The sequence below is a fragment of the Protopterus annectens genome, chromosome 2.part2 (genome assembly GCF_019279795.1).
Source record: "Protopterus annectens isolate FY-2018-M chromosome 2.part2, PAN1.0, whole genome shotgun sequence".
Taxonomy (NCBI): Eukaryota; Metazoa; Chordata; order Ceratodontiformes; family Protopteridae; genus Protopterus; species Protopterus annectens.
Window position 1 is genome coordinate 1104261727 of NC_056730.1, and position 24822 is coordinate 1104286548.

At 40.2% G+C, this 24822-nt stretch overlaps 4 non-coding genes across 4 annotated transcripts; all 4 read right to left on the reverse strand.

Annotated features, from left to right (window-relative positions):
- Positions 1-279: 279 nt before the first annotated feature.
- Positions 280-369, reverse strand: TRNAY-GUA. The gene is given in 2 exon segments: positions 280-315; positions 333-369. It is a non-coding gene; the product is annotated as a tRNA-Tyr (tRNA).
- A 7261-nt stretch (positions 370-7630) lies between these two features.
- On the reverse strand, positions 7631-7720 carry TRNAY-GUA. The gene is given in 2 exon segments: positions 7631-7666; positions 7684-7720. It is a non-coding gene; the product is annotated as a tRNA-Tyr (tRNA).
- Positions 7721-17215: 9495 nt separating this feature from the next.
- Positions 17216-17305, reverse strand: TRNAY-GUA. The gene is given in 2 exon segments: positions 17216-17251; positions 17269-17305. It is a non-coding gene; the product is annotated as a tRNA-Tyr (tRNA).
- Positions 17306-24522: 7217 nt separating this feature from the next.
- Positions 24523-24612, reverse strand: TRNAY-GUA. Its single transcript is given in 2 exon segments — positions 24523-24558; positions 24576-24612. It is a non-coding gene; the product is annotated as a tRNA-Tyr (tRNA).
- Positions 24613-24822: the final 210 nt, after the last annotated feature.

Genomic DNA, 24822 nt, shown 5'->3' on the forward strand with positions numbered 1-24822 from the left:
CAGATAGAATGTAATGCAGTGCAATTATCTAATTAAAGCAACATACAGTACATTTTTTTCTTCAGGTGTTAAGGGAATGTAAAATGCTCTGTGAAAAAACATTGAACTGATTACAGAAAACATAAAATGTTCAATTTAGTCATTCAAAGTTACCAGGAACCTCAAGCATTGTGAAGGCTACCGCACATTCACCATTGTCTGAGAGAACTAATTACTTGGCAAACTGATGTTACCTCTCACAACAAATCACAATCTGTAAAGCACCAAACTAAAAACCTTTCCTTCGGACCGGAATTGAACCAGTGACCTAAGGATTACTACAACTGTAACATCTACAGTCCTCCGCTCTACCAACTGAGCTACCGAAGGAAATCTACCAAGCTCTCTTTTTACAGAAGGATGAAAATGTAAGGGCTCCACCTCCTAGTGATCATAATTTACTACAGCTCAATTTTTGAATTATTATGAATGACACACTCCTTGCTCACAAAGCCAAGCATTAGCATTTGTTAACTACACTTTCAGTAACTATTTCTAGAAATCATCACTATGGCACTAAAGTCACAAATGATCTTTTTTTGATGACTTTCTAACTCTGCACATTATAAAATCTTATGTTAAGTGCTTTGTAAATGGCACGTTTTCTTTGTACATTCCTTTTTCCGTTTGTACATCTGCATTTTTTCATTTTCACCACTAGATGTCTAAATAGCTTTCCTTACCATTTGTCATTCTTCTATGCTTACAACACAAAATTTACATTTGCATCATATTTTAGTAAAATATTTGAGATATATTTAATAAACTTGCAATTAATGAATGTTTTAAACTGAAGTTAAATGAATTCACTGAAAAACGAATTAACTGTTCAGTTTCCCTTGTACATAACCTACATAAATTATACTTGTGTACATTTAAATAATCAGAAAATATTTTAGTTTGATTAAGTCAGCGACAGCGCTTGTATTCACATAAAAATAGCCATAACTGATTTGCTATTTACTGCATTTTAGACAGCTTTGTCATTACACTTCAGTACTTTCTAACACAGAACATTTTCTCAAAAAAAGCTGTCCTTCACTTTACTGTGGTGACTTTCTATACAACATAATTGAAACTGTTATAAATCAGAATCTTTCAAGTACTCTGTAAAATATTTACATTGTATTTTGGAGGGTGTCATGATTGAAGCTCACAAAAGAAATAAAGTGGATTACATGAATGAAAATACCCATCTAAAAAGGATGGCAAATCTATTTCTGTCCATAAGGGACATGGGTGACAGGCCCAGTGTAAATTTCCTATTCCCTATTCCTATTCAGTGGTGTAGGTTGCCCTTATGTAATTGACAAACTCAGCTACAAATGGATGGGATGCTTGTTCCATACGAGAGGCAGTCTCAAGGACACATACCTGTCTCTGCAGCATGTTCGGTTTAAGTCACAGACAAAATTCAGTTTCCTAGCCTTGTATTTCTGTCACTGCTTGACTTACAAATATGCAGGAGATTCATAAGTGTGGGGTTTGCGGAAGCCTTATAAGCTGGACATAGATCACCCTTCAGCAACCTAAAGGAGACTGAGTAGAAGGAAAGGGCTTTAAGGTGCTCTGCATTAGGCAGGTTTTCTGCTGCTTGTATTCTTTTCATAAGGAATGAACCTCTGAGGTTGCTTTAGTTGCTGCATATGCCTGGTCAGGTAGGGATCATTGTAACTTATGATTGTTCTGATAAGGGCAGAGTACAGTGGGATAATGACTTTTTTGGACCTAGATGCCATACCTTTACCTATAAGTTGCACAATATAAAAGGAGTTCCTCACCACTGTGGCCATGTAGTGGTCAAATGTGAGGGTACTATCTATGTCCGTACCTACATGCCTGACCACTGGGTCAGCTCTTAGGTGTGTATTATCAAAATGGTAATTAGCCAGGATGGCTGACTTCCTAAAGGGTAAAATAATGCATTTTTTAGCATTGAGTTTAAGACCATGGCTTTGGCCCTATCTGTTAGTCAGAGAAAGGCCTTTTTGAAGAAGGCAAGTGTCTTGCAGGGGAGTCAAACATAACCCCTATCATGCAATCATCTATAAACTTAGTTAGCCATAAACCTTCAGCATTTGCTTCCATTTCACAGAAGTAGATGCCAAAAAGGACCAGGCCCAGTACCGAGCCCTGAGGGACTCCACTAGTGGCTGGCCTCCTGGTGGGGGTGGCCTCACCTATTTTTCTAATCATTCCATTAGAATAAGACCACACAAACTGAGGACTGAGGCTTGGACAGTTAAGGGAGATAGGAGAAACATTTTTTTGTTACATAGGAAGGGTGGCAAAAAATTGAAAAAGCAATCCTGAAGAAGATTGGTTAAAACTCTTAGAATTCAAGAATGTATAGGACATGCATCGTTATGAGGACTGTGGTGGGTACAACATAACATGTTATAGAAATAAGAGCTGAAGCTTACCTAATAAACATATGATCCTCTTCTGTTGTGAAAATCTATACTGCTAAGGAATGAACAGCAAGTGGGCCACTTTGTATCGATTAGGGCTCAAAGCTTAAACAGACCATTACTTAAAGTGCAGTGTTCTGTCATAAAAGCAAACAGAATAGATCTTGTCAAAGCATATCTATCCTATGCAATCAGACCCTCAATAGCAACACTGTCACTGCCCTTAAGGAACAAAGACACTGTTTTAAGATATATGACTACTAATTTCATGTTATACTGGATTTATATCGTCATAGGTTTATAGGAGGGTACTAGGCTAACAAACGTAGAGCCCTTCCAAGCTTAGTCATATTTATCTCAAATTTCCCCAATTGACGGTGGTTAGGTGAGTGACGTTCGCAGAGGTAAGTGTCAATGGTAGTTAATACTGACTCTGTCCAGGAGGGACATCAGCACCACCACAGGAAGGAATTTTCAGTCACCCATCCATTGATCTAGGTTGCATTTGAAGAGGGTCATGGAGGGGCTCTGTTTCATGTGAACTGCAAGCTTCTTCCAGAGAAGTGGCAGCCTCTGGTTGATATATCTATCTCTCCAGCATGACTTGTTCATGTCAAAGGCTAGGTTAAGTTTCCTGGAATAAGTGGCCCTCCTGCAGTTTGATTTACACATATGTAGTAAGGCGACCCCTAACCAGGAAAAGCTATAAGAAGAAGTATTTCAATCAGGGCCGCGTTAGAAACTGCCCTGCAAGCCAGGCACAGATCACCCCTTAACAACCTATAGGAAATAGAATAGAGTGACAGGGCTTGCAGTCTTTCCATTTGACTAGTTTTGTGTACCCTGCAATTTATTGGTGAGAAACCTCTGTGGTCTCTCCAACTGTTGCAGGTGTCTGGTGAAGTGCATGCAAAATGGAATATTGTAGTCAGTTATTGGTCTCATGAGGGCTGAGTATAATGGAATTATAATATCCTTAGATCTAGATGTGATGCCATTACTTATAAGATGTGCCACATCGAAGGATTTCTTACTACTGTGGATATGTGGTGGTCAAAGTTCAGGTTGTTATCAACTTGAGATGGACCATTGTACTCAGTTATTGGTCTCATGAGGGCTGAGTATAATGGAATTATAATATCTTTAGATCTAGATGTGATGCCATTACTTATAAGATGTGCCACATAGAAGGATTTCTTACTACTGTGGATATGTGGTGGTCAAAGTTCAGGTTGTTATCAACTTGAGTACCCAGATCTCATACCACAGGGTCTACACTTAGGGGGGTGCTGTCTATAATGTAATTAGCATGGATGTTAGCTTTCCCAAATGGAATAATAATGCATTTTTTTTGCATTTATCTTTAATCCATGGCTTTGGTACCCATCATTTGTCTGTGTTAACCCTGCCTTCAGTATATTAACATCACTGGGAGACTCAATGATTGCTCCCAATTTGCAGTCATCAGGAAACTTGGTCAGTCACAGGCCATCAAAGTTTGCTGACATTTCTAAGAAATAAATTCTGAAAACTAAGGGGCCCAGCACAGAACCCTGTTGCATGCCACTGGTGATTGGTCTTTTGTTAGAGGGGAAGTCACACATTTTTGACAGTATGTGTCCTGTCAGTGAGCTAGTTGGCTACCCATCTGGTGACTTAGGGGATAATTGCCAATTGTGAGAGTTTCTCTATAATATCTGAGTGGGGGATTATGTCAAATGCATGGACTAGGTCAAGATAGGTAGAATGCACTGTCCTTCTCTCGTCCAGGGCCTTGGTGACTTTCTTGAAGAAGTCAACTATCTTTAACAGGTATGATCTACGTTTAACGAATTTGAACTGTGTTGGGTTCCAAGTTTAGAAGTTACCTATGTCCTTGTTAATAAGGTCCATAAGGATTTTTTCTATGGCCTTGCAAATGAGGCCAGTCACCCTTATGGGTCTATAATTCCCACTGTTGGTTGGTGGTCCCCCTTTCTGTAGAGGGGCTACTGTTACTATCATCCATTGCACCGCAAGCCCGCAACATAGCCAGTTCACATTCTGTGGTTAAACAGGGATCCAAGTGGTTCGCTAGGTCATGTTTTAAGTTATTTAAAAGTCAACCAGGATTTTGTCTGGTCCCACATATGCTCCATTTTTTGGTCTTTCAGAGTGCTGAGATGACTTGCTATCTTGAGAAAATAGGCTGAGGAATAGTGGTAGGTATATTTTGGGGGATGATTGGAGGGTACAGGGGGTGAAGTTTGCTTCAAATCTGTCACCTAGCAGGTTGACTATTCCCTCAGGTTGAATATGGGCGGTACCATCCACAAACAGTTCAGTGCATCGCTGGGTATTCCTATTTAGATTTCGGACATAGTTAAAGAATGCTTTGTGATTATCCTTAGCTAGGGAGGTTATTTTTTCTTGATAATTAGCTTTGGAGGACTTGACAAGATCTCCAGTTTGTTTGTTTAAGCTAGAGAGGGATTTCTTCCTCTGCTGAGCCAGTTCCCTCTTGCTCTTGGACATTAGCTTCTTTTTCTTGTTGTATAACCTGCTTACACTAGGGTTCCATCAGGGTGGTTTGTTTTTCATCAAGACCTGGTTTCAATCTGGTCAGGTTCAGCTGATTCTATACAACTGCTTAAGTGGCTATACAGGGCATTGGTGTACATCTCTGCATAGAAGTCCATTTTATCTGCATTTGAGGAGGCTTTGAAACTTCTTATAACATCACTTAGCAGGAGGCAATTTGTCTCTGAAAAATTATTAATCTTTTTTTGAGCTTGATGGGGTATCTGGTCTTATAACTACATCAAATGAGGTTGATTTATGGTCCGATCTTACCAAGAAGGATATCACAAGTGTGGGGGGGGCAATGCTCTCTCAGGTTAGTATGTACTATGCCCAGGACATTTAAGCCTCTTGTGGGTATGTTTACTAGCTGTTCCAGAGCATTTGCAATGGCAAAGTCGAAGAACCTCTGAGCCGGCATATTTGTGGTCATGTATGTCTCCCAGTCAATGATAATATAATTAAAATCACCCATGAGTAATGTGCTGGGCTGTATGGCAAGTGACTCCAGGAAGTCCAGGCATTAGGTACGCTTTTCCTGTTTCATGGTGGGGGACCTATAGCTAGCTATGATGTAGTACGGGACTTTGCCTATTCTTAATTCTGTATGAAGTAGCTTAAGAGAGTCATACTGTTTGACCAGTCTTGAGGTGTGCATATCTTTATTGAAGATGGATGCACCTCCTCCTATGGTTCTTTCACACTCAGTTCATGGTCTGAACGTATGGAAGACATTGCAGCCCTGCACGGCCAGGGTGCTTTCCACATATTTGAACCATGTCTCGGTGACTGAACAGAAACCAGCATCTTCCAAAGTGAGGAGTGCTTCCAAGGAGTGCAGTTTCTTGTTTAGACTCCTAGAATTAAGCAGCAGTACTTCAAGTTTAAATAGAGAGGATTTTGTTATGTTGAGAGGTCACTTATTTTGATGCTGCCTAAAAAAGGCACAATAGGCATGGCTAATGCCTTTGCCAGTATACAAAATCCTAGAGGAGACAGGTGCAGAGGATCCCTGGCAAAACAGCGTGGCCTGCCAACCATGTCTTCCCAGGCTGACAGATATTGTATCCCCTTGAACTGACACCAGAAGATAACTCAATTGTTAAATTCAAACATTTTTACTTAGCAATGTGGCATCATACATGGAGAAGGTAAAATGTTGTTTAAGGCTAGACTTATACCTGCCTGTGACACAATCTGAGAGCAAAGTCATTTCTCTCTTCATATTGACCAGTGAGTTATGCCTGAAGTCATTCACCCCACATGGACTATGACAGAGTCATACTCGGACTTGTGGTTGAGTGACTTCAGTGCTTGAGTGACTTAACAGATTGTAGCACCTGACAGGCAGCTAACCATAACTCACTCCTTATACAGCATGGTGAGGGGAATATCCATGTCTCTCACAATGGATACACCTATGACCAATACGTTAACTTTTGTGGTGTTACGACCGTATGGGCTTATTTGGTCACACACTGGTGTGTGTAATATGTATTGTGTTGTTTTTTGCATTGTTATGTGTGTAAGTGGTTTCTGTTTGGCAGGTCTTTGATCTTTTGGAAAGTTACTAGTGAGTACCTCCACTTATGGGGGTTTATGTGTGCTGTCCTTATATAGTGTGGGAAGTGTGTGTATGTGTACTGACAACCTGTTTGGCATTCAATTTGTCCTTATGTGGGAGAGTCTTGCCTCCAATTTCATAGTGTAATTATATCTCTCACATAAAGTATTTGTTTATTTCAGGATTAAGTGGTAGTCAGTATACATGAGACAATTGCTACATTGCTTCAGGATGCCCAGGTCTATCAGGATGGCTAGAGAAATGATGGGGAACTGCCTGCTCATGATAGCAGTCTCTTACTGTATGTTTTATTAGGGAAGGGAATGGGTTAATTTGACAGGACTGTGCTGGTGGCAAAGAAGCTACAAGAGGGACCTATATGTTGCATGGGATAAGGTTGATCTATAAGGCAATACTGCTCGGTGCGCAATTAAGTAGCTCCTAGAGAATGAGAAAACCTTGGAAGATTTTCATTGGCAACTGTTTGGGTAAAACTGAACTTCTAAGCTTTTCTGTCTATACAGGGCACTGCTAACCGCCACTGCGCAATGAGCAGCACAGCACAAACAGGAGACTTAAATATGAGCAAAGAGAAAACAATTTTAAGCTAACTACCAACCAGGAAAGCTAACAATAAGCCTTCTACCAGCAGTCCCCAACACAGACAGGTGAGATCAGCAAACTTCTGCTACAAGGGTGCATAAAAACACCTTCTTAATGAAGAATAGCTGGTTTGGAGCCCAAGTGTAACAAGATCAAACACACTACCTACAATTAACAGATAGAATGTAATACAGTGCAATTATCTAATTAAAGCAACATACAGTACATTTTTTTCTTCAGGTGTTAAGGGAATGTAAAATGCTCTGTGAAAAAACATTGAACTGATTACAGAAAACATAAAATGTTCAATTTAGCCATTCAAAGTTACCAGGAACCTCAAGCATTGTGAAGGCTACCGCACATTCACCATTGTCTGAGAGAACTAATTACTTGGCAAACTGACATTACCTCTCTTAACAGATCACAATCTGTAAAGCACCAAACTAAAAACCTTTCCTTCGGACCGGAATTGAACCAGTGACCTAAGGATTACTACAACTGTAACATCTACAGTCCTCCGCTCTACCAACTGAGCTACCGAAGGAAATCTACCAAGCTCTCTTTTTACAGAAGGATGAAAATGTAAGGGCTCCACCTCCTAGTGATCATAATTTACTACAGCTCAATTTTTGAATTATTATGAATGACACACTCCTTGCTCACAAAGCCAAGCATTAGCATTTGTTAACTACACTTTCAGTTTCATCCCCTATGCATGTTTGCTGATTTATTTACTTTCTGGCCCTTTTTTCTTTGTTTTTAAGTGAGAAACATTTCGGTTATGTATCTAATGCTTTGACAAAGCACCTTAAGAAAGGGATTTACTTCATAAACATTCTTTCCAGGTTTAACTATTTCTAGAAATCATCACTATGGCACTAAAGTCACAAATGATCTTTTTTTGATGACTTTCTAACTCTGCACATTATAAAATCTTATGTTAAGTGCTTTGTAAATGGCACGTTTTCTTTGTACATTCCTTTTTCCGTTTGTACATCTGCATTTTTTCATTTTCACCACTAGATGTCTAAATAGCTTTCCTTACCATTTGTCATTCTATGCTTACAACACAAAATTTACATTTGCATCATATTTTAGTAAAATATTTGAGATATATTTAATAAACTTGCAATTAATGAATGTTTTAAACTGAAGTTAAATGAATTCACTGAAAAACAAATTAACTGTTCAGTTTCCCTTGTACATAACCTACATAAATTATGCTTGTGTACATTTAAATAATCAGAAAATATTTGTGTTTGATTAAGTCAGCGACAGCGCTTGTATTCACATAAAAATAGCCGTAACTGATTTGCTATTTACTGCATTTTAGACAGCTTTGTCATTACACTTCAGTACTTGCTAACACAGAACATTTTCTCAAAAAAAGCTGTCCTTCACTTTACTGTGGTAACTTTCTATACAACATAATTGAAACTGTTATAAATCAGAATCTTTCAAGTACTCTAGAAAATATTTACATTGTATTTTGGAGGGTGTCATGATTGAAGCTCATAAAAGAAATAAAGTGGATTACATGAATGAAAATACCCATCTAAAAAGGATGGCAAATCTATTTCTGTCCATAAGGGACATGGGTGACAGGCCCAGTGTAAATTTCCTATTCCCCATTCAGTGGTGTAGGTTGCCCTTATGTAATAGACAAACTCAGCTACAAATGGATGGGATGCTTGTTCCATACGAGAGGCAGTCTCAAGGACACATACCTGTCTCTGCAGCATGTTCGGTTTAAGTCACAGACAAAATTCAGTTTCCTAGCCTTGTATTTCTGTCACTGCTTGACTTACAAATATGCAGGAGATTCATAAGTGTGGGGTTTGCGGAAGCCTTATAAGCTGGACATAGATCACCCTTCAGCAACCTAAAGGAGACTGAGTAGAAGGAAATGGCTTTAAGGTGCTCTGCATTAGGCAGGTTTTCTGCTGCTTGTATTCTTTTCATAAGGAATGAACCTCTGAGGTTGCTTTAGTTGCTGCATATGCCTGGACAGGTAGGGATCATTGTAACTTATGATTGTTCTGATAAGGCCAGGGTACAGTGGGATAATGACTTTTTTTGGACCTAGATGCCATACCTTTAGTTATAACTTGCACAACATAAAAGGAGTTCCTCACCACTGTGGCCATGTAGTGGTCAAAGGTAAGGGTACTATCTATGTTCGTACCTACATGCCTGACCACTGGGTCAGCTCTTAGGTGCGTATTATCAAAATCTTAATTAGCCAGGATGGCTGACTTCCTAAAGGATAAAGTAATGCATTTTTAGCACTGAGTTTAAGACCATGGCTTTGGCCCTATCTGTTAGTCCGAAAAAGGCCTTTTTGAAGAAGGCAAGTGTCTGCAGGGGAGTCTAACATATCCCCCAGCATGCAATCATCTATAAACTTAGTCAGCCATAAACCTTCAGCATTTGCTTCCATTTCACAGAAGTAGATGCCAAAAAGGACCAGGCCCAGTACTGAGCCCTGGGGGACTCCACTAGTGGCTGGCCTCTTGGTGTGGGTGGCCTCACCTATTTTTCTAATCATTCCATTAGCAAAAGACCACACAAACTGAGGACTGAGGCTTGGACAGTTAAGGGAGATAGGAGAAACATTTTTTTGTTACATAGGAAGGGTGACAAATAATTAGAGAAGCAATCCTGAAGAAGATTGGTTAAAACTCTTAGAATTCAAGACTGTATAGGACATGCATCGTTATGAGGACTGTGGTGGGTACGACATAACATGTTAGAGAAATAAGAGCTGAAGCTTACCTAATAAACATATGATCCTCATCTGTGTGAAAATCTATACTTCTAAGAAATGAACAGCAAGTGGGCCACTTTGTATCGGTTAAGGCTCAAAGCTTAAACAGACCATTACTTAAAGTACAGTGATATGTCATAAAAGCAAACAGAATAGACCTTGGCAAAGCATATCTATGCTACGCAATCAGACCCTCAATAGCAACACTGTCACTGCCCTTAAGGAACAAAGACACTGCTTTGCGATATATGACTACTAATTTCATGTTATACTGGATTTATATCTTCACAGGTTGATAGGAGGGTACTAGGCTAACAAACTTAGAGCCCTTCCAAACTTAGCCATATTTATCTCAAGTTGCCCCAATTGATGGTGGTTAGGTGAGTGACGTTCGCAGAGTTAAGTGTCTATGATAGTTAATACTGACTCTGTTCAGGAGAGACATCGGCACCTCCACAGGAAGGAATTTTCAGTCACCCATCCATTGATCTAGGTTGCATTTGAAGAGGGTCATGGAAGGGCGCTGTTTCATGTGCATTGCAAGCTTGTGCCAGAGAAGTGGCAGTTTCTGTTTGATATATCTATCTCTCCAGCATGACCTGTTCATGTCAAAGGCTAGGTTAAGTTTCCTGGAGTGAGTGACCCTCCTGCAGTTTGATTTACACATATGTAGTAAGGCGACCCCTAACCTGGAAAAGCTGAAAGAAGAAGTATTTCCATCGGGGCCGGGTTAGAGACTGCCCTGTAAGCCAGGCACAGGTCACCCCTTAACAACCCAGAGGGAACAGAATACAGTGACAGGGCTTGCAGTCTTTCCGTTTGACTAGTTTTGTGTACCCTGCAATTTATTGGTGAGAAACCTCTGTGGTCTCTCCAACTGTTGCAGGTGTCTGGTGAAGTGCATGCAAAACGGACCATTGTACTCAGTTATTGGTCTCATGAGGGCTGAGTATAATGGAATTATAATATCCTTAGATCTAGATGTGATGCCATTACATATAAGATGTGCCACATAGAAGGATTTCTTACTACTGTGGATATGTGGTGGTCAAAATTCAGGTTGTTATCAACTTGAGTACCCAGATCTCATACCACAGGGTCTACACTTAGGGGGGTACTGTTTATAATGTAATTAGCAGGGATGTTAGCTTTCCCTAATGGAATAATAATGCATTTTTTTTTACATTTATCTTTAATCCATGGCTTTGTTACACATCATTTGTCTGCGTTAACCCTGCCTTCAGTATATTAACATCACAGGGGGACTCAATGATTGCTCCCAATATGCAGTCATCACCAAACTTGGTCAGCCACAGGCCATCCAAGTTTGCTTGCATTTCTGAGAAATAAATTCCAAAAACTAAGGGGCCCAGCACATAATCCTGTTGTATGCCACTGGTGACTGGTCTTTTGTTAGAGGTGAAGTCACCCATTTTTGACAGTATGTGTCCTGTCAGTGAGCTAGTTGGCTACCCATCTGGTGACATATGGGTTAATCGCCAATTGTGAGAGTTTCTCTATAATATCTGAGTGGGGGATTATGTCAAATTCATGGACTAGGTCAAGATAGGCAGTATACACTGTCTTTCCCTCGTCCAGGGCCTTGGTGACTTTTTTGAAGAAGTCAACTATCTTTAACAGGCATAATCTACGTTTAACGAATATGAACTGGGTTGGATTCCGAGTTAATAAGGTCCATAAGGATTTTTTCTATGGCCTTGCAAATGAGGCCAGTCAACCTTATGGGTCTTTAATTCCCAGTGTTGGTTGATGGTCCCCCTTTCTGTAGAGGGGCTACTGTTCCTATCATCCATTCCACCACAAGCCCGCAACATAGCCAGTTCACATTCTGTGGTTAAACAGGGATCCAAGTGGTTCGCTAGGTCATGTTTTAAGTTGTTTAAAAGTCAACCGGGATTTTGTCTGGTCCCACTTATGATCCATTTTTTGGTCTTGCAGAGTGCTGAGATGACTTGCTACCTTGAGAAAGTAGGCTGAGGAATGGTGGCAGGTATATTTTGGGGGATGACTGGAGGGTATAGGGTTGAAGTTTGCTTCAATTCTGTCACCTAGCAGTTTGACTATTCCCTCAGGTTGAGTATGGGCGGTGCCATCCACAAACAGTTCAGTGCATAGCTGGGTATTCCTATTTAGATTTATGACATAGTTAAAGAATGCTTTGTGATTATCCTTAACTAGGGAGGTTATTTTTTCTTGATAATTAGCTTTGGAGGACTTGACAAGATCTCCAATTTGTTTGTTTAAGCTAAAGAGGGATTTCTTCCTCTGCTGAGCCAGTTCCCTCTTGCTCTTGGACATTAGCTTCTTTTTCTTGTTGTATAACCTGCTTACACTAGGGTTCCACCAGGGTGGTTTGTTTTTCATCAAGACCTGGTTTCAATCTGGTCAGGTTCAGCTGATTCTATACAACTGTTTAAGTGGCTATACAGAGCATTGGTGTACACCTCTGCATAGAAGTCCATTTTATCTGCATTTGAGGAGGCTTTGAAACTTCTTATAACATCACTTAGCAGGAGGCAACTTGTCTCTGAAAAATTATTAATCTTTTTTGAGCTTGATGGGGTATCTGGCCTTTTAATTACATCAAATTAGGATGATTTCTTGTCAAATCTTACCAGGAAGGATATCAGACGTGGGGGGGGGGGGATGCCCTTTCATGTTAGTAAGTACTATGCCCAGGACATTTGAGCATCTTGTGGGTGTGCTTACTAGCTGTTCTGGAGCGTTTGCAATGGCAAAGTCCAAGAACCTCTGAGCCAGCATATTTGTGGTCATGTATGTCACCCAGTTAATGGTAATATAATTAAAATAACCCATGAGTAACGTGCTGGGCTGTACGACAAGTGACTTCAGGAAGTCCAGGAATTAGCTATGCTTTTCCTGTTTCATGGTGGGGGACCTATAGCTAGCTATGATGTAGTAGGGGGCTTTACCTATTCTTAATTCTGTATGAAGTAGCACAAGAGAGTCATACTGTTTGAGCAGTCTTGCGGTGTGCATATCTTTATTGAAGACGGATGCACCTCCTCCTTTGGTTCTTCCACACTCAGTTCGTGGTCTGAACATATAGAAGGCATTGCAGCCCCTCATGGCCAGGGTGCTTTCCACATCTTTGAACCATGTCTCGGTGACTGAAGAGAAACCAGCATCTTCCAAAGTGAGGAGTGCTTCCAAGGAGTGCAGTTTCTTGTTTAGACTCTTAGAAGTAAGCAGCAGTACTTCAAATTTAAATAGAGGGGATTTTGTTATGTTGAGAGGTCGCTTATTTTGACGCTGCCTAAAAAAGGCACAATAAGCATGGCTAATGCCTTTTCCAGTATACAAAAGCCTAAAGGAGACAGGTGCAGAGGATCCCTAGTAAAAAGTGTGGCCTGCCAACCATGTCTTTCCAGGCTGACAGATACTGTATTTTTTTTTTTATTTTTATTTATTTTATTTTACATTTGTTAACCGGGCTAGTCCAACTGGATACATGTCCATTTTCAGTGGAGGCCCGGGGAGAAAAGCTCTGCTAACTACTACTTAAGTTAAAAATATACAGAATTATACAATAAAAAGAAAACATTTGCTTTAAATTTCTTCCAGAATGTATTGACATAAGAGTACAATATGAGGCTTAGCAGGTGAATAAGATTAGATATTTTACTTAGTTACAGTATTACTATATTCATGAGAAGCAAAATTAGATTTATGTCTATTTATAGAGAGAGAGAGACAGAAATAATTAAGAAGTGGAAGTTATAGTATACTAGAGTTAGGAGGAGGAGGAGAGGGAGGTCAGAAGAGAGGAAGGAGGGAAAAAAGAAAGAAGTTAGCCAGGGTTATAGCAAGAGCATAGCCAGTGGTTAGTTAGGAAGATTTTGAGTTTGTTTTTAAATTGTGGAATTGAGGTCAGGGATGTGAGGTCTGGTGGTAGTTGATTCCATATTTTGCCAACTGAGTTGGAAAATGTGGAGTCACCTGCTATGTTATTTGATAGAGAAGTTTGAATCAGTATTTTGTTAGAGGAGCGAAGGTTCTTCATATTGGTATAGGGTTTTATAAGGGTGGAGAGCATTGGTGTGTTCTCTAGGTGATGAAGGGCTTTGTGGGCAATTGTAAGTTGATAGTATTGTATTAGGTGGGGTAGTTCCAGCCACCCTAGTTTTGTGAGATTCAAGCAATGGTGAGTCCTATATGGAGAGGCCGTAGTAAATCTGGCAATGTTGTTGTATGATGTGGCTAGTTTATTGAGATTATACTTAGAAAGATTAGTGTATATGGGGGAAGCATATAATAGGGTAGAGATTAAGTGGGTTCTAGCTATATTAGATCTGGCTTCAGGAGTTAAGAAAGATTTGATTCTGTAGAGAGAACCTAGTTTTCTGTCAGTTGTTTTTATTGTTGAGTTAATATGAAAGTCAAATTTTAGTTGGTTGTCAATAGTAATACCCAAGAGTTTGGTCGTTTGGTCTGGGGTGATGAGGGTGCCATTATTGGATGTGAGTGTGAAATCCATAGAGGGAGACAGGTGAGTGGGTGGAAAGATGAGAAGTTTGGTTTTCTTGGGGTTGAGGAGGAGACAATGATTAGAGAACCATTGCTCTATGGTGGTGAAGGTTTTTTGTGTGAGGGAGTGAAGTTCAGTCTAAGTTGAGGCAGAGCAAATGATGGTAGTGTCATCTGCATATTGAATACAGGTAGATAGAGGTGTGGATAGATGAAGGTCATTTATAAAAATGGAAAACAGAAGAGGACCTAAGATAGAGCCCTGAGGGACCCCAATAGAGGTGGGGAGAAGATCAGAGAGATGGTTGTCCCAGAGAACTGCCTGTTTGCGATTTTCAAGATAGGACGTGAACCAGCTTAATGCAAGATTGTCCAGAGAGAGGGATTTTAAACGATGTAAGAGGAGTTGGTGATTAACCATGTCAAAGGCTTTTGACAGGTCAACAAAGAATGCTGAAGAGGGAGTATTATTGTTGCGATTTTTGTTTATAGAGTCTATGAAGGATAGTAAGGCTGTGGTAGTACTATGGAATGGTCGAAAGCCATGTTGGCAGTTAGCTAGGAGATTGAAGCTTAGTAGGTGATTAAGTAACTGTTTGTGGATGCATTTCTCCATTATTTTTGCAAGAGGAGATAGTAAAGCTATGGGGCGGAAGTTAGAATACTCCGTAGAGTCACCTCCTTTGAAAAGGGGGATAATGTGTGAGATTTTCCAGACTGAGGGGATAGTACTTTCCTTTAAGATCCTATTAATCAATACAGAGATGGGGTAGGCTATAGCTTTTGCACCTAGTTGGAGGTATTCTGCTGGTAATTTGTCAGCTGAGGGGGTTGTTGGTTTAAGTTTTTGAAGTAAGGACAATATATAAGAGGTGGGTATGGGTTTAAGATGAAATGGGGGGGTGGAGCTAGGGGTTAATATTCTGGAGGTATCAGGGATTTGTTGGTTAGCTAGTTTTAGTATAGCTGAAGTAAAGAAGGTATTAAAGGCATTAGCTGTTTGTAAAGGAGAGTCAGGGTTAGAGCCTAGTGGATTAGGTGTGACAGCTTTGGCAGGGGATAGCAGTGTGTTAATAGCAGTCCAAAATTTATGTGGTTGGTGAAGGGAAGATTGTTGTAGTTGAGTATAGAAGTTTCTTTTATCTTTTAGTATGGCTTGTTTTGTCATATTTCTTTTTTGTTTAAAAGTGAGATGATCAGTTATGTTTTGTATCCCCTTGAAATGACACCAGAAGATAACCCAATTGTTAAATTCAAAATTTTTACTTATCACTGTGGCATCATACATGGAGAAGGTAGAATGCTGTTTACGGCTAGGCTTATACCTGCCTGTCACACAATCTGGGAGCAAAGTCATTTCTCTCTTCATATTGACCAGTGAGTTATGCCTGAAGTCATTCACCCCACATGGACTATGACAGAGTCATACTGGGGCTTGTGGTTGAGTGACTTCAATGCTTGAGTGACTTGATGGATTGTGGCACCTGACAGGTAGCTAACCATAACTCACTCCTTATACAGCCTGGTGAGGGGAATATCCATGTCTCTCACAATGGAGTCACCTGTTAGGTTTTGTGGTGTTATGACCTTATGGGCTTATTTGTTCAGACACTGGTGTGTGTGTTATGTATTGTGGTTGTTTTTTGCATTGTTACGTGTGTAAGTGGTTTCTGTTTGGGAGGCCTCTGATCTTTTGGAAAGTTACTAGTGAGTACCTCCACTTATGTGGGTTTATGTGTGCTATCCTTATATAGTGTGGGAAGTGTGTGTTTGTGTGCATTCTATTTGCCCTTATGTGGGAGAGTCTTGCCTCCAATCTCATAGTGTAATTATATCTCTCACATAAAGAATTTGTTTGTTTCAGGAGTAAGTGGTTGTCAGTATACATGAGACAATTGCTACATTGCTTCAGGATGCCCAGGTCTATCAGTATGGCTAGAGAAATGATGGGAAACTGCCCGCCCATGATAGCAGTCTCTTACTGTATGTTTTATTAGGGAAGGGAATGGGTTAATTTGACAGGACTGTGCTGGTAGCACAGAAGCTATAAGAGGGACCTGTACGTTGCATGGGATAAGGTTGATCTATAAGGCAATACTGCTCGGTGCGCAATGAAGTTGCTCCTAGAACAGGAGAAAATCTTGGAAGGTTTTCATCGGCAACTGTTTTTGTGAAACTCAGCTTCTAAGCTTTTCCATCTATACAGGGCACTGCTAACCGCTACTGCACAAAGAGCAGTACAACACAAACAGGAGGTTAAATATGAGCAAATAGAAAACAATTTTAAGCTAACTACCAAACAGGAAAGCAAACAATAAGCCTTCTACCAGCAGTCCCCAACTCAGACAGGTGAGATCAGCACACTTCTGCTACAAGGGTGCATAAAAAAACCTTCTTAATAAAGAATAGCTGGTTTGGAACCCAAGTGTAACAAGACCGAACAAACTACCTACAACTAAGAGATACAATGTAATACAGTGCAATTATCTAATTAAAGCAACAGACAGTACATTTTTTTCCTTCAGGTGTTAAGGGAATGTAAAATGCTCTGTGCAAAAAACCTGGTTACAGAAAACATAAAATGTTCAATTTAGTCATTCAAAGTTACCAGGAACCTCAAGCATTGTGGAGGCTACCACACATTCACTATCATCTCAGAGAACGAATTGCTTAGCAAACTGACTTGCTTAATTTACAGCAAGTACAGACTGATTTACCTCTCTTAACAGATCACAATCTATAAAGCACCAAACTAAAAACCTTTCCTTCGGACCGAAATTGAACCAGTGACCTAAGGATTACTACAACTGTAACATCTACAGTCCTCCGCTCTACCAACTGAGCTACCGAAGGAAATCTACCAAGCTCTCTTTCTACAGCAGGATGAAAATGTAAGGGCTCCACCTCCTAGTGATCATAATTTACTACAGCTCAATTTCTGAATTATTATGAATGACACATTCCTTGCTCACAAAGCCAAGCATTAGCATTTGTTAACTACACTTTCAGTTTCATCCCCTATGCATGTTTGCTGATTTATTTACTTTTTGGCCCTTTTTTCTTTGTTTTTAAGTAAGAAACATTTTGGTTATTTATCTAATTCTTTGACAAAGCACCTTAAGAAAGGGATTTACTTCATAAACATTCTTTGCAGGTTTAACTATTTCTAGAAATCATCACTATGGCACTAAAGTCACAAATGATCTTTTTTTGATGACTTTCTAACTCTGCACATTATAAAATCTTATGTTAAGTGTTTTGCAAATGGCACGTTTTCTTTGTGCATTCCTTTTTCCGTTTGTACATCTGCATTTTTTCATTTTCACCGCTAAATGTCTAAATAGCTTTCCTTACCATTTGTCATTCTTCTATGCTTACAACACAAAATTTACATTTGCATCATATTTTAGTAAACTATTTGAGATATATTTAATAAACGTGCAATTAATGAATATTTTTAACTGAAGTTAAATGAATTCACTGAAAAACAAATTAACTGTTCAGTTTCCCTTGTACATAACCTAAATAAATTATACTTGTGTACATTTAAATAATCAGAAAATATTTGGGTTTGATTAAGTCAGCGACAGCGCTTGTATTAACATAAAAATAGCCGTAACTGATTTGCTATTTACTGCATTTTAGACAGCTTTGTCATTACACTTCAGTACTTTCTAAGACAGAACATTTTCTCAAAAAAAGCTGTCCTTCACTTTACTGTGGTAACTTTCTATACAACATAATTGAAACTGTTATAAATCAGAATGTTTCAAGTACTCTATAAAATATTTACATTGTATTTTGGAGGGTGTCATAATTGAAGCTCATAAAAGAAATAAAGTGGATTACATGAATGAAAATACCCATCTAAAAAGGATGGCAAATCTATTTCTGTCCATAAGGGACATGGATGACAGACCCAGTGTAAATTTCCTATTCCCCATCCAGTGGTCTAGGTTGCACTTATGTAACAGACAAGCTCAGCTACACATGGATGGGATGCTTGTTCCATACGAGAGGCAGTCTCAAGGACACATACCTGTCTCTGCAGCATGTTCGGTTTAAGTCACAGACAAAATTCAGTTCCCTAGCCTTCTATTTCTGTTACTGCTTGACTTACAAATATGCAGGAGATTCATAAGTGTGGGGTTTGCGGAAGCCTTATAAGCTGGACATAGATCACCCTTCAGCAACCTAAAGGAGACTGAGTAGAAGGAAAGGGCTTTAAGGTGATCTGCATTAGGCAGGTTTTCTGCTGCTTGTATTCTTTTCATAAGGAATGAACCTCGGAGGCTGCTTTAGTTGCTGCATATGCCTGGTCAGGTAGGGATCATTGTAACTTATGATTGTTCTAATAAGGGCAGCGTACAGTGGGATAATGAATTCTTTGGATCTAGATGACATACCCTTACTTATAAGTTGCACAACATAAAAGGAGTTCCTCACCACTGTGGCCATGTAGTTGTCAAAGGTAAGGGTGCTATCTATGTCCGTACCTACATGCCTGACCACTGGGTCAGCTCTTAGGTGCGTATTATCAAAATGGTAATTAGCCAGGATGGCTGACTTCCTAAAGGATAAAATAATGTATTTTTTAGCACTGAGTTTAAGACCGTGACTTTGGCCCTATCTGTTACTCAGAGAAAGGCCTTTTTGAAGAAGGCAAGTGTCTGCAGGGGAGTCTAAAATAACCCCCAGTATACAATCATCTATAAACTTAGTTAGCCATAAACCTTCAGCATTTGCTTCCATTTCACAGAAGTAGATGCCAAAAAAGACCAGGCCCAGTACCGATCCCTGGGGGACTCCACTAGTGGCTGGCCTCTTGGTGGGGGTGGCCTCACCTATTTTTCTAATCATTCCATTAGAATAAGACCATACAAACTGAGGACTGAGGCTTGGACAGTTAAGGGAGATAGGAGAAACATTTTGTTGCTACATAGGAAGGGTGGCAAAAAATTGGAAAAGCAATCCTGAAGAAGATTGGTTAAAACTCTTAAAATTCAAGAATGTATAGGACATGCATTGTTATGAGGACTGTGGTGAGTACGACATAACATGTTATAGAAATAAGAGCTGAAGCTTACCTAATAAACATATGATCCTCATCTGTTGTGAAAATCTATACTTCTAAGAAATGAACAGCAAGTGGGCCACTTTGTATCGGTTAGGGCTCAAAGCTTAAACAGACCATTACTTAAAGTGTAGTGTTCTGTCATAAAAGCGAACAGAATAGACCTTGGCAAAGCATATCTATGCTATGCAATCAGACCCTCAATAGCAACACTGTCACTGCCCTTAAGGAACAAAGACACTGCTTTAAGATATATGACTACTAATTTCATGTTATATTGGATTTACATCTTCATAGGTTCATAGGAGGGTACTAGGCTAACAAACTTAGAGCCCTTCCAAGCTTAGCCATATTTATCTCAAGTTGCCCCAATTGATGGTGGTTAGGTGAGTGACGTTCGCAGAGTTAAGTGTCTATGATAGTTAATACTGACTCTGTTCAGGAGGGACATCGGCACCTCCACAGGAAGGAATTTTCAGTCACCCATCCATTGATCTAGGTTGCATTTGAAGAGGGTCATGGAAGGGCGCTGTTTCATGTGCATTGCAAGCTTGTGCCAGAGAAGTGGCAGTCTCTGTTTGATATATCTATCTCTCCAGCATGACCTGTTCATGTCAAAGGCTAGGTTAAGTTTCCTGGAGTGAGTGACCCTCCTGCAGTTTGATTTACACATATGTAGTAAGGCGACCCCTAACCTGGAAAAGCTGAAAGAAGAAGTATTTCCATCGGGGCCGGGTTAGAGACTGCCCTGTAAGCCAGGCACACGTCACCCCTTAACAACCCAGAGGGAACAGAATACAGTGACAGGGCTTGCAGTCTTTCCATTTGACTAGTTTTGTGTACCCTGCAATTTATTGGTGAGAAACCTCTGTGGTCTCTCCAACTGTTGCAGGTGTCTGGTGAAGTGCATGCAAAATGGACCATTGCACTCAGTTATTGGTCTCATGAGGGCTGAGTATAATGGAATTATAATATTCTTAGATCTAGATGTGATGCCATTACATATAAGATGTGCACATAGAAGGATTTCTTACTACTGTGGATATGTGGTGGTCAAAATTCAGGTTGTTATCAACTTGAGTACCCAGATCTCATACCACAGGGTCTACACTTAGGGGGGTACTATTTATAATGTAATTAGCAGGGATGTTAGCTTTCCCTAAGGGAATAATAATGCATTTTTTTTGCATTTATCTTTAATCCATGGCTTTGTTACACATCATTTGTCTGCGTTAACCCTGCCTTCAGTATATTAACATCACTGGGGGACTCAATGATTGCTCCCAATTTGCAGTCATCACCAAACTTGGTCAGCCACAGGCCATCCAAGTTTGCTTGCATTTCTGAGAAATAAATTCCAAAAACTAAGGGGCCCAGCACAGAATCCTGTTGTATGCCACTGGCGACTGGTCTTTTGTTAGAGGTGAAGTCACCCATTTTTGACCGTATGTGTCCTGTCAGGGAGCTAGTTGGCTACCCATCTGGTGACATAGGGGTTAATTGCCAATTGTGAGAGTTTCTCTATAATATCTGAGTGGGGGATTATGTCAAATGCATGGACTAGGTCAAGATAGGCAGAATGCACTGCCTTTCCCTCGTCCAGGGCCTTGGTGACTTTCTTGAAGAAGTCAACTATCTTTAACAGGTATGATCTACGTTTAACGAATATGAACTGGGTTGGGTTCCGAGTTAATAAGGTCCAGAAGGATTTTTTCTATGGCCTTGCAAATGAGGCCAGTCAACCTTATGGGTCTTTAATTCCCAGTGTTGGTTGATGGTCCCCCTTTCTGTAGAGGGGCTACTGTTCCTATCATCCATTCCACCACAAGCCCGCAACATAGCCAGTTCACATTCTGTGGTTAAACAGGGATCCAAGTGGTTCGTTAGGTCATGTTTTAAGTTGTTTAAAAGTCAACCGGGATTTTGTCTGGTCCCACTTATGATCCATTTTTTGGTCTTGCAGAGTGCTGAGATGACTTGCTATCTTGAGAAAGTAGGCTGAGGAATGGTGGCAGGTATATTTTGGGGGGTGACTGGAGGGTATATGGGTGAAGTTTGCTTCAAATCTGTCACCTAGCAGGCTGACTATTCCCTCAGGTTGAGAATGGGTGGTGCCATCCACAAACAGTTCAGTGCATAGCTGGGTATTCCTATTTAGATTTCTGACATAGTTAAAGAATGCTTTGTGATTATCCTTAACTAGGGAGGTTATTTTTTTCTTGATAATTAGCTTTGGAGGACTTGACAAGATCTCCAATTTGTTTGTTTAAGCTAAAGAGGGATTTCTTCCTCTGCTGAGCCAGTTCCCTCTTGCTCTTGGACATTAGCTTCTTTTTCTTGTTGTATAACCTGCTTACACTAGGGTTCCATCAGGGTGGTTTGTCTTTTCATCAAGACCTGGTTTCAATCTGGTCAGGTTCAGCTGATTCTATACAACTACTGAAGTGGCTATACAGAGCATTGGTGTACACTTCTGCACAGAAGTCCATTTTATCTGCATTTGAGGAGGCTTTGAAACTTCTTATAACATCACTTAGCAGGAGGCAATTTGTCTCTGAAAAATTATTAATCTTTTTTGAGCTTGATGGGGTATCTGGCCTTATAATTACATCAAGTGAGGTTGATTTATTGTCCGATCTTACCAGGAAGCATATCACATGTGGAGGGGGGGGGATGCCCTTTCATGTTAGTAAGAACTATGCCCAGGACATTTGAGCATCTTGTGGGTGTGCTTACTAGCTGTTCCGGAGCGTTTGCAATGGCAAAGTCCAAGAACCTCTGAGCCAGCATATTTGTGGTCATGTATGTCACCCAGTTAATGGTAACATAATTAAAATAACCCATGAGTAACGTGCTGGGCTGTACGACAAGTGACTTCAGGAAGTCCAGGCATTAGCTATGCTTTTCCTGTTTCATGGTGGGGGACCTATAGCTAGCTATGATGTAGTACGGGGCTTTGCCTATTCTTAATTCTGTATGAAGTAGCTCAAGAGAGTCATGCTGTTTGACCAGTCTTGAGGTGTGCATATCTTTATTGAAGACGGATGCACCTCCTCCTTTGGTTCTTTCACACTCAGTTCGTGGTCCGAACGTATGGAAGGCATTGTAGCCCCGCACGGCCAGGGTGCTTTCCACATCTTTGAACCATGTCTTGGTGACTGAACAGAAACCAGCATCTTCCAAAGTGAGGAGTGCTTCCAAGGAGTGTCATTTCTTGTTTAGACTCCTAGAATTAACAGCAGTACTTCAAGTTTAAATAGAGAGGATTTTGTTATGTTGAGAGGTCGCTTATTTTGACGCTGCCTAAAAAAGGCACAATAGGCATGGCTAATGCCTCTGCTAGTATACAAAAGCCTAGAGGAGACAGATGCAGAGGACCCCTAGTAAAAAAGTGTGGCATGCCACCCATGTCTTTCCAGGCTGACAAATATTGTATCCCCTTGAAATGACACCAGAACATAACCCAATTGTTAAATTCAAAATTTTTACTTAGCACTGCAGCATCATACTTGGAGGAGGTAGAATGCTGTTTAAGGCTAGGCTTATACCTGCCTGTCACACAATCTGAGAGCAAAGTCATTTCTCTCTTCATATTGACCAGTGAGTTATGCCTGAAGTCATTCACCCCACTTGGACTATGACAGAGTCATACTGGGACTTGTGGTTGAGTGACTTCAGTGCTTGAGTGACTTGATGGATAGTGGCACCTGACAGGTAGCTAACCATAACTCACTCCTTATACAGCCTGGTGAGGGGAATATCCATGTCTCTCACGATGGAGTCACCTATGACCAATACATTAGGTTTTGTGGTGTTATGACCTTATAGGCTTATTTGTTCAGACACTGGTGTGTGTGTTATGTATTGTGGTTGTTTTTTGCATTGTTACATGTGTAAGTGGTTTCTGTTTGGGAGGCCTCCGATCTTTTGGAAAGTTACTAGTGAGTACCTCCACTTATGTGGGTTTATGTGTGCTGTCCTTATATAGTGTGGGAAGTGTGTGTATGTGTGCATTCGATTTGCCCTTATGTGGGAGAGTCTTGCCTCCAATCTCATAGTGTAATTATATCTCTCACATAAAGAATTTGTTTGTTTCAGGAGTAAGTGGTTGTCAGTATACATGAGACAATTGCTACATTGCTTCAGGATGCCCAGGTCTATCAGGATGGCTAGAGAAATGATGGGAAACTGCCCGCCCATGATAGCAGTCTCTTACTGTATGTTTTATTAGGGAAGGGAATGGGTTAATTTGACAGGACTGTGCTGGTAGCACAGAGGCTATAAGAGGGACCTGTACGTTGCATGGGATAAGGTTGATCTATAAGGCAATACTGCTCGGTGCGCAATGAAGTTGCTCCTAGAGCAGGAGAAAATCTTGGAAGGTTTTCATTGGCAACTGTTTTTGTAAAACTCAGCTTCTAAGCTTTTCCGTCTATACAGGGCACTGCTAACCGCTACTGCACAAAGAGCGGTACAGCACAAACAGGAGGTTAAATATAAGCAAATAGAAAACAATTTTAAGCTAACTACCAAACAGGAAAGCAAACAATAAGCCTTCTACCAGCAGTCCCCAACTCAGACAGGTGAGATCAGCACACTTCTGCTACAAGGGTGCATAAAAACACCTTCTTAATGAAGAATAGCTGGTTTGGAGCCCAAGTGTAACAAGACCGAACAAACTACCTACAACTAACAGATACAATATAATACAGTGCAATTATCTAATTAAAGCAACAGGCAGTACATTTTTTCCTTCAGGTGTTAAGGGAATGTAAAATGCTCTGTGCAAAAAACCTGGTTACAGAAAACATAAAATGTTCAATTTAGTCATTCAAAGTTACCAGGAACCTCAAGCATTGTGGAGGCTACCGCACATTCACTATCATCTCAGAGAACTAATTGCTTAGCAAACTGACTTGCTTAATTTACAGCAAGTACAGACTGATTTACCTCTCTTAACAGATCACAATCTATAAAGCACCAAACTAAAAACCTTTCCTTCGGACCGGAATTGAACCAGTGACCTAAGGATTACTACAACTGTAACATCTACAGTCCTCCGCTCTACCAACTGAGCTACCGAAGGAAATCTACCAAGCTCTCTTTTTACAGCAGGATGAAAATGTAAGGGCTCCACCTCCTAGTGATCATAATTTACTACAGCTCAATTTTTGAATTATTATGAATGACACACTCCTTGCTCACAAAGCCAAGCATTAGCATTTGTTAACTACACTTTCAGTTTCATCCCCTATGCATGTTTGCTGATTTATTTACTTTCTGGCCCTTTTTTCTT